This window comes from Corvus brachyrhynchos, unplaced genomic scaffold (genome assembly GCF_000691975.1).
Source record: "Corvus brachyrhynchos isolate BGI_N302 unplaced genomic scaffold, ASM69197v1 scaffold125, whole genome shotgun sequence".
Taxonomy (NCBI): Eukaryota; Metazoa; Chordata; class Aves; order Passeriformes; family Corvidae; genus Corvus; species Corvus brachyrhynchos.
In genome coordinates this window covers 2,292,298-2,300,613 of record NW_008238342.1, presented here as the reverse complement: position 1 = coordinate 2,300,613, position 8,316 = coordinate 2,292,298, and positions in this window count along the sequence as shown.

Genomic DNA, 8,316 nt, shown 5'->3' with positions numbered 1-8,316 from the left:
ACAAAAGCCATGTTTTAACCATGCAATTATTCAGCTGTTCTAGAGGTGACTGGATGGATAAAAACTCACAGCACTGGGGATGGAGTAATCAAAACTGAGCCTTTGCCACTTACATTACATAAACAACACTTATTTCAGTCTGAAAGCATTACAGGTGTTGACTCAGTAGCCAGGACAAACACAGAGCTACCACTATGCTCAAGTTCCCAGGAAAATACCAATGCAGAGAGGAAGATGACATTCCAGAAATATAAGACAACACTGGGTAAAGTCATTGCAAAGCACACAAGACTCTTCTAAATGCTGATAACTGCTTAGCATTAATTAATTTTTTTTAATTCCACCCACAGGTGAAGGAATAAAACCCTGATGTTTGAAATGAGCACTGTTGAAGGCTCAGCAGAATTAATGGTGCAATGACTCAGGGCTGGTTACCAGAACAACTTGAACTGAGGCCTGGTGGCACTGAACAGACCCCAAAGGGACAGGGTCAGCTCACAGCAGTACCTGGCTGTCCCAGTGCTCTGCAAGCCTGACCCCACTCATTTCCTGAAGGTTTTTGAGAAGGATTATTCTGGAGGAGAAGGAAAGAAGGGAGGATTTGTGGTGGTTAATCTGAGTAATCTTAATTTCTGAAGGAGTTACAGTATTTTCATACTCATAAGAGGAATCCAATTCGGGTAGAATTTGGGATGTCTTTCTCCATGGCTGGGGATGGACCAGCTGTTCCCTGGTTTGAGAAGATGCTTTGGCATCCATGCTAAATTACTCCTCAGGAGAGTGGTTAAAGTGGGAAACTTCTGGCTCTGCAGCCAGGTCTGGCAGCAGGGATGAAGCCTCTCAAAACATCCACCAAAGCCTTCAGGTATGGGATTAAACTACCCATCCCTTCCCCAGAAACCCCTGCTCAGCACTTTGGGACACTAAATAACATACAACACAAAGTGCTATGGCTAAGCTTCTTTGGTAAGGTCTTAAATTTTCTCGGTAATAATGTTTTAGAGGCATATGGGGGGTGAGGCATCAGTGAAGTCACCAGAAACACAGATTTATGTCTATTAAGTCTCACAGCTGCAGCGAGTATTCACATTTTGAATTATTTTCTTGGCTGCGCCTTAAATCACACTCTAAGAAATAATTTTTATTTAATCAGGGCAGCCTGATGTTAAATATCAGTACCTTGTATCAAGGAGATATTCCTATCCCTGACCATGAAACAGTGGGGGGGGAAAAAAATCATCTAAATCTGAAATACAGTAGGAAAAAGGAAGGTTTCCAAAAGCAATGAACATTGGTTTAAGTCTGCTCCCATAGATATCAACACAAGCTTTGTCTTGTTATCAGGCAGGACACTTACAAATTGCCTCATAATGCCTGAAATGCCAATTTTGCTGAGCAAGGGGCAAAATCTTGCCTTTTCCTGTGGGTGGTAGGCTGTAAGTGCTCAGTCACGTGTGTGTACCTAAATAAAAGATGTATCCCCACGGAGTGTAGCTGAAGTTTCAGGTCTGACTTCTTTAAAAAAAAAAAAAAAAAAAAAAAAAAAAAAAAAAAGTCAGTTTACAGCTCTCATGAACACACGGATATTGAGGCTCACTGGGGAGGCCAGGCTTTGGCACAGCTGGCTTGGCAGCATCGTCCCCCAGTCCATGGCAAAGCCCTGGGAGCTGCCTGGCAGAGCCCAGCTGCAGTTGGGAGATGTTGCTGTGCTCCCCTGGGAGCACAAGGGCTGCAGGGTTGAGGTGCACCCCTCTCAATTCACACCTGTAAGGAGGGATAGAGAAAAATCCTCTCCTGCTTCCTTTCACTAATTCATGCAGGCAGCTCCTTTCATTTCTTTAAGACAACAATTAATGGAGTTAATGGGTTGCTATAAATTCCTTATTGCTGGAAAGCTGATGCTTTCACTGCCTCTGCCCAACATGGGCACACAGCAGCATTGGAAGGGAAAAGTCTTCCCTTTGTGTGGTTTCCTTGGGCTCTCACATGGCCTGGGGGACACGCAATTTAGAGACCACCAAGAAATCTTAAATTACCTCTGGACAGGCATGAGCCCTGCCCCTGCCCAGAAGGGCTGCAGGAACAGCCAGAAATCCCAGGAGGAGGCAGGCTGGAGGTGTGCACCTGGCTGGCCCCAGGCTTGCCCAAGGTCAGAGCCTCATTTGTCCTCTGACCACCTCACCCAGTGCTACTGGACACCTCCATTTGCTGTGAATTTGCAAATAACCCAAACCACTCCTATTCAGGTTCCCAAGGCTCTAGCACTGCACACAACATAATGAACCCTCAGCAGCATGAGCCTCTCAAGATCTCAGCCAACACCCCTCCACCTGAGGGAATCATTCATTGCCCCTCAAAGTCCAACCAGCTGATGCCTTCCGCAGTGTGCCAAGGCAGCCACCAAACAGGAGTGTCACCAAAACCACCCAGGACCAGACACATCAGCAGAGGTCACGAGCAGAGGAATAACTCAAATAGGTAATTTGTGTCCTGTGCAGCAGCCCCCTCTCACGGCACAGGTGACAGTCCCAGCCCTTCAGCAGTGGCACAGCCCTGCCAGGCTGCAGCTCAGCGAGTCCCCAGCAAACCTGGCAGGACCACACAGTGCTGCTGGCACACCTGGCTGAACTTGCTCAACCTGAACCCTTCACTTCAGCCCAAGCCTGAGCATACCCACACCACTGCTGGAGACAGGTCCGTGACTCCTGGCACTGAGCCTGTGAGAAACAGGCTCTGCTTTCAGCAGTGCTGCCAAAGGTGTTGCAATAGATTTTGCTTCTCTGCAGGGCCACCAGGCTGTTGTCCACATTGTAACAATTGGCTTTTTCCTTCCATCTTCCTGCCCTTAATCACCCCAGTGCCAAGCCTGGCCACGCACAGCTATGGCAGGAGGGTGGGAGGAGGTCTGGGGGAGACAGTCCACAGCCCCAGGAGCAGCAAAGCATAACCCATGCTACAGATTACTTTCAGCCAGCAGAGAGATGGGGAAACAGTCCTGGTGATCCCTGGTGAGATGCTTCCCCTCCCTTCTTCTCTGAGCAGCTGCAGTAGGAAACACTCTCAGAGCCGTCATTAAGCCTTCTCTTAATTCAAGAGTGAGGATCTTAGGCATATCTACAGCTTTCTTCCCTGTTTACTGCGTGAAAACAGGTTTTTTCTACCTAGAGTGAGCCTCCTTTAAGCAAAGCAAAAGGGAGCCTGTGACCACTGCAGGGTTTCTGCAAGGAGCTCTGCTCACCAGGAGGCAGCGACCAGAGACACCTGTCCTGCAGAACCACCATTCCAATCCCGTCCTCAGCACCCACCCACCCCACAAAGCTTAAGCCATGCAGGGAATTGAGTCCAGGGTCTAACAGGAGTTACAGGAGCACCTGGGGTGGGGTATCACTGGGGCTACTCCACTACAGAAGGAAAAGCAACAAGTCACAGACACCCAGTACCTGTTTTGGAGGAGGCAGCCTTTTTGCCTTCTGTCCAACAGCCATCAATGCATACCAACAGACCCAAAATTTCTGAAATCACACAGCTGAGAATCGAACCCCTGTGGGACAAAGCTGATTCCCAGCTGGACAGCCACCACACTCATTATCCCCATCCCTCTGAGCTCATCTCCTGCCTGCCCACACCTCACCCCCTGACTGAGCCCACCACCAGGCACTCAAATGCAGCCACCAACACAGCACAGGCACAGCAGGGCAGGATCCCTTTTATTCTGCAAGGATTAGAAATGCTCCAACCGAATGTGCCATGTAATTACTGCAGTAATGTATAAAGCAGAGTGGAGGTGGTGAATAGTTCATGGTGCCTTATTTAGTGGCAGGTGATTAGTTAAGTTACAGGGTTGGGGGTTTTTTTCTTTCTTTCTTAATCTTTCACTCTTCTGTGGAAAAATTCAATTTGCCTTAAGGCAGCATTGAGAGCTGATACTGACCTAATCCCAGAACAGCCCAGACTTGACCTGCTGCAAATTCCCACCTCTATCAAAAACCACATTCCTCTCCCTGATAGTACAATGGCCCCTGGATCCTTTTACCTTCAGACTCTGCTTAAAATGTGGGCTGCAAAACACATTATATAATTGTGAATCAAAAGTCAAATCTGAGCCAGCAGGTGAAAATGTGTTTGGCTTGTTCTGGAAGCCTGAAAAAGCAGAATTAAATGTTTTCTGTAGTTCTTTCTTTGAAGGCTTCCAATTTTTCCTTCTCTTCCCTTCTCTGTTAGGATCTTAATCTTTCTGCTCAGCAAGCATTAATTCTCTTCTGTCCTGCTAGGGTTAAAATTGGCATCTCTGTTGATCGTTCTTCCTCCCTTCCCTGTGCACCTAATTGACCATTACCACTAATAATGTCACCAGAAATCTGGGAGGGATGCTTAATGGCAAAGTATTCCTGGGGAACAGCTCAGGGAGGAACTGCAGGCAGAAATAAGCACTCATTTCTTCTTTCACCCCAGCAATAACAGAGAGCTTGACATACACTCTCCTCCCTCTGCATTCAGAAGTTTAAGCAAGTAATTTGAAGGTCATATTCTTGAGCACAAGGGTGTTCCAACACCCTCTCAGTGGCACCCAGCTGTATTCCTGAAACACAAGGGTAATAGTGGCCTGGGACACATGGGTGTCAGCATGCAGCCATGTGGAAGGGAAAAGCACAAATGTATTTAGAGTACACAAAAAATGTGGGCTGGGGGCTCAGAGGTGAACAGTGATGTGTGATCAAGGCTGTGGCACGCTGTACCAGTGAGTGGATAAAGCGTACTCCAGCTGCATCATCCTGCTCCTGCTGAGGTCATTCGTGCTGGGTTTCCACCAGGAGAAGATAAGTGCTCCCAGGCTTGAGGACTCGATGGCAGAATGTGCTGTACAGAAGATAAAGGGATGAGGTGTCAGTGCTGGGACTGTGATCCCTGTGGGATGCACCAGGGTGCTGCAGGGACAGTCAGCAGTGCCAGCTGCAGGTGCTGCTTCACTCATGGCAGGGTAGCGGGCATGGAGCCATCAAACCCTGGTTTGTACATGAGCAAATTACAGGGTACACCAGGGCACCTTTCCAGAGCATCCCACAAACCCGTGGGGACGTGCAGGAACTGAGAGCTGGGTGAAAATCACCCAGTCATGGAATGGGTTGGGTTGGAGGGGACCTTAGAGACCCTCTCTTTCCACCCCCTGCTACAGGCAGGGACACCTTCCACTATCCCAGGTTGCTCCAAGTCCTGTCCACCCTGGCCTTGGACACTTCCAGGGGTGGGGCAGCCACAACTTCTCTGGGCAACCTATGCCAGGGCCTCCCCACCTTCACAGGGAGGAATTTATTCCTTATATTTAATCCAAATCTACCTTTTTCAGTATAAAATGTCTCTGTGTGCACAGCCTCCCAGGTTTACAAATCATTATGAGCCTCTCTGGAAAGAGTCACAGAGGGGCTGGGCATGACAGCAGGGTCATTGCCACTTCTCTATACATGTTCTGCTTCCCAAAATGGCCAGGGAATGTAGTTTTGACAAAAAATGGAGAGAGCAGTGAAAAACAGAGCATATTTTGTGGAGTTCTGACAACCAAAGGCTTTTCATTCTGTGTTTTCCATGAAACAGTGCTGAGAAGAAAAGGGACAACTCGGGAAAATCCCGCTGCTCCACCTGCACCTGGCTGTACTTGTTTGGGCTAGGATAGAATTAATTTTCTTCCCAGTGGCTGGTATGGGCCTGTTTTGGGTTTGTGCTGAACACAGTGCTGATAACACAGGGATGTTTCAGCTCCTGCTGAGCAGGGCTTGCATCGTGCCAAGGACTTTTCTATTCCACCAGCGAGGAGGCTGGGGGTGCTGAAGATGTGGGGAAGGGACAGCTGATCCCAGCTGACTCCGGGGATATCCCAGCCCATGTGGCCTCATGCTCAGCACACAGAGCTGGGTGGAGAAGAGGAAAAGGGGAACATTTGGAGTGTTTGTCTTCCCCAGCCACTGTTACACGTGATGGAGCTCTGCTCTCCTAAGGAGGGCTGAACACCTGCTGCCCATAGGGAGTGGGGAATGAATTCCTGGTTTTGTTTTGCTTGTACACGTGACTTTTGCTTCCCATATGAAACTGCCTTTATCTCAATCCATGAGTTTTCTCACTTTTCTCTCACCCCTCACACTGGGGGAGTGAGCAAGCGGCTCATGGGGCTGAGATGTTGGCTGGCATTAAACCACTACACCAGGGAGGGGGGATGCTGCAGGTGTGAAATGAACCTCCTTGGGATTCTCTCTCCACATCTCAAGCAGGGCATTCTGCATCTTATATCCTCCACTGATCCTATCTGATGCCTTAAACTTCTCTTTCCGATAGCTAAATTATTTTTTAAATCTTGTCATTTACTCATTTGAGGAAACTCTCTTCTCTCTGGCGCAATTATTCTATCATTCTGTTCCTTCAGTAAGGAAGAAATTAAACATGATCATATTAATTATGGTTCCTCATTTAACATAAAGCTGTAATCCAATGGCTTTTATGTCTAAACAGTCGTGGCAGTGGTACTAAGAAATTGTGGCATTAGAGGCTTGCACTTAAGTTCAAAATGTTGAAATTATACATCTGAAAAGAAACTGATGCCACTTTGAGAGAGGTACAACCTTTTTATTTTCAAGCAGAGACATGAAGGTGCAATACATTTTTTAAATAAACATACTTTTGCTTTAATTTCCAGAAAGATCTTAGGATGTCAAAATATATATATTTATAATAATATAAAATACCAGGGGATTTTGCCTAGATTTTTTTGCCTTCTTTTGAAAGGAAGGGGCAGCCTGGTAGGGCATCTTCTGACAAAGCCCATGAAACAAAAATATGTCAAGGACATGAAGTCTTCAAAGCAGGAGAAATGGGATTTTTCCCTTCTGGCAGGGCTGGACTCACTGGGTTCCTACCAGCCTGGTGGAGACTGCTCATGTCTGTGGCTCCAAAGTCAGACTCAGATTTGAGGACTGATTTCCTGAGCCAGAAAACCCAGGAGCATTTCTGTCTGCATTTCAGGAAAACACTTCCTTTAATTCAGGAGCCGGAGCGGCTCAAACAGCCGCCTACAAGGAAGAAAAATAGGAAACAGTCAGTGGGGCTGCTCAGAACGAGTCACGGAGGGTTCCTTCTATGGGAAACACCAAATTGCTATTTTGGGTTTAAAATCACAACAGTGGTGTTTGGAGGGGTAATTTTTTTGTTGTTTTCTTGATATCTACTTCTTCCAGAGCAGGGACATTCCCATGTGAACCAGCTTCACTTCCCACGTGGCTCTGTAGCTCAGTCCCTGCTGCCAGACCGTGCAGAGGGGTGTTGGAGAGCACTTGGAAGCTCTCCTTGAAACAGTGACCATCTACTTAACCCCTCCCCATAAAGCCCAGAGCTTGAGATAAAAACCCTCTCTGAGCCCTGCTTCCCAGAGCGTAAGGGTGCACTTTGGTACCTGATAAAATCAATTGTTGGTGGCTGCTGGCTCCTGTGACTGAAGTGACACTGCTTGTAAAACTGCCATCCACAGCTCCTAAATTCACAATTAAAAACACATTTCCAAGCTCTCTGTAAGACACACAGCACAACCAGTTCTTGTACAATTTCAAATCCCAGCATGTACAATTGCAGAGTGGGTTGAAGGTGTTATAATGTTATAAAGCGCGCTTTGAGTTGGGTAAACATGCTCAAGGGGTTTATGGTTCCTGGGAATTGTCATCTCTGCTGCCTGGAGAATCTGTTGTGTGGTGAAAAACAGTATTCAATGAGATTTCTAACATGCCTTCAAGAGACTGGGCTCAGGGGAAGTATAAATATGAGTTATACCCTCCATTTTTGCATCATTATAAAAGCTGTTTTCACTCAGTACCCAGACTAATGGATGTGGGCAGCAAGGGGCAGAAGTAGACTTCTGTGAATAGGAACTATGGTAAAAGGCATGGATTAAATTTTATAGCACATGGGGAAGCCTAGCCCTCAGGAGCTGGGGAATCATCCCTTGCAGTCCCTGTGGAAGGAGGCCTGAGCAAAGCTCTCCTGGATGACACACTGGGCATTTCCCAGCTCTTCCAGGCATAAACCTGCAGCATGAACCCGCTACAAAAAGCTCTGTATCCTCCTGGTTCTCCTCTTCTTAAAAAAACCCTACAAATTCCCATAAATGCCCAATTGCATCTTTTCCACCCGCTGGCACTGCAGCACCACCAGCTGCTCTCAGCCGCCTTGCTGCTGACAAGGGACGCTGCTGTGGCACGGGAGGGCAATGCTGGGCACAGATCGCCCAGCTGGGACAGCCCAGAGCAGCGTGTGGCTGAGGTGCGGCCCCCCGGCCATGGG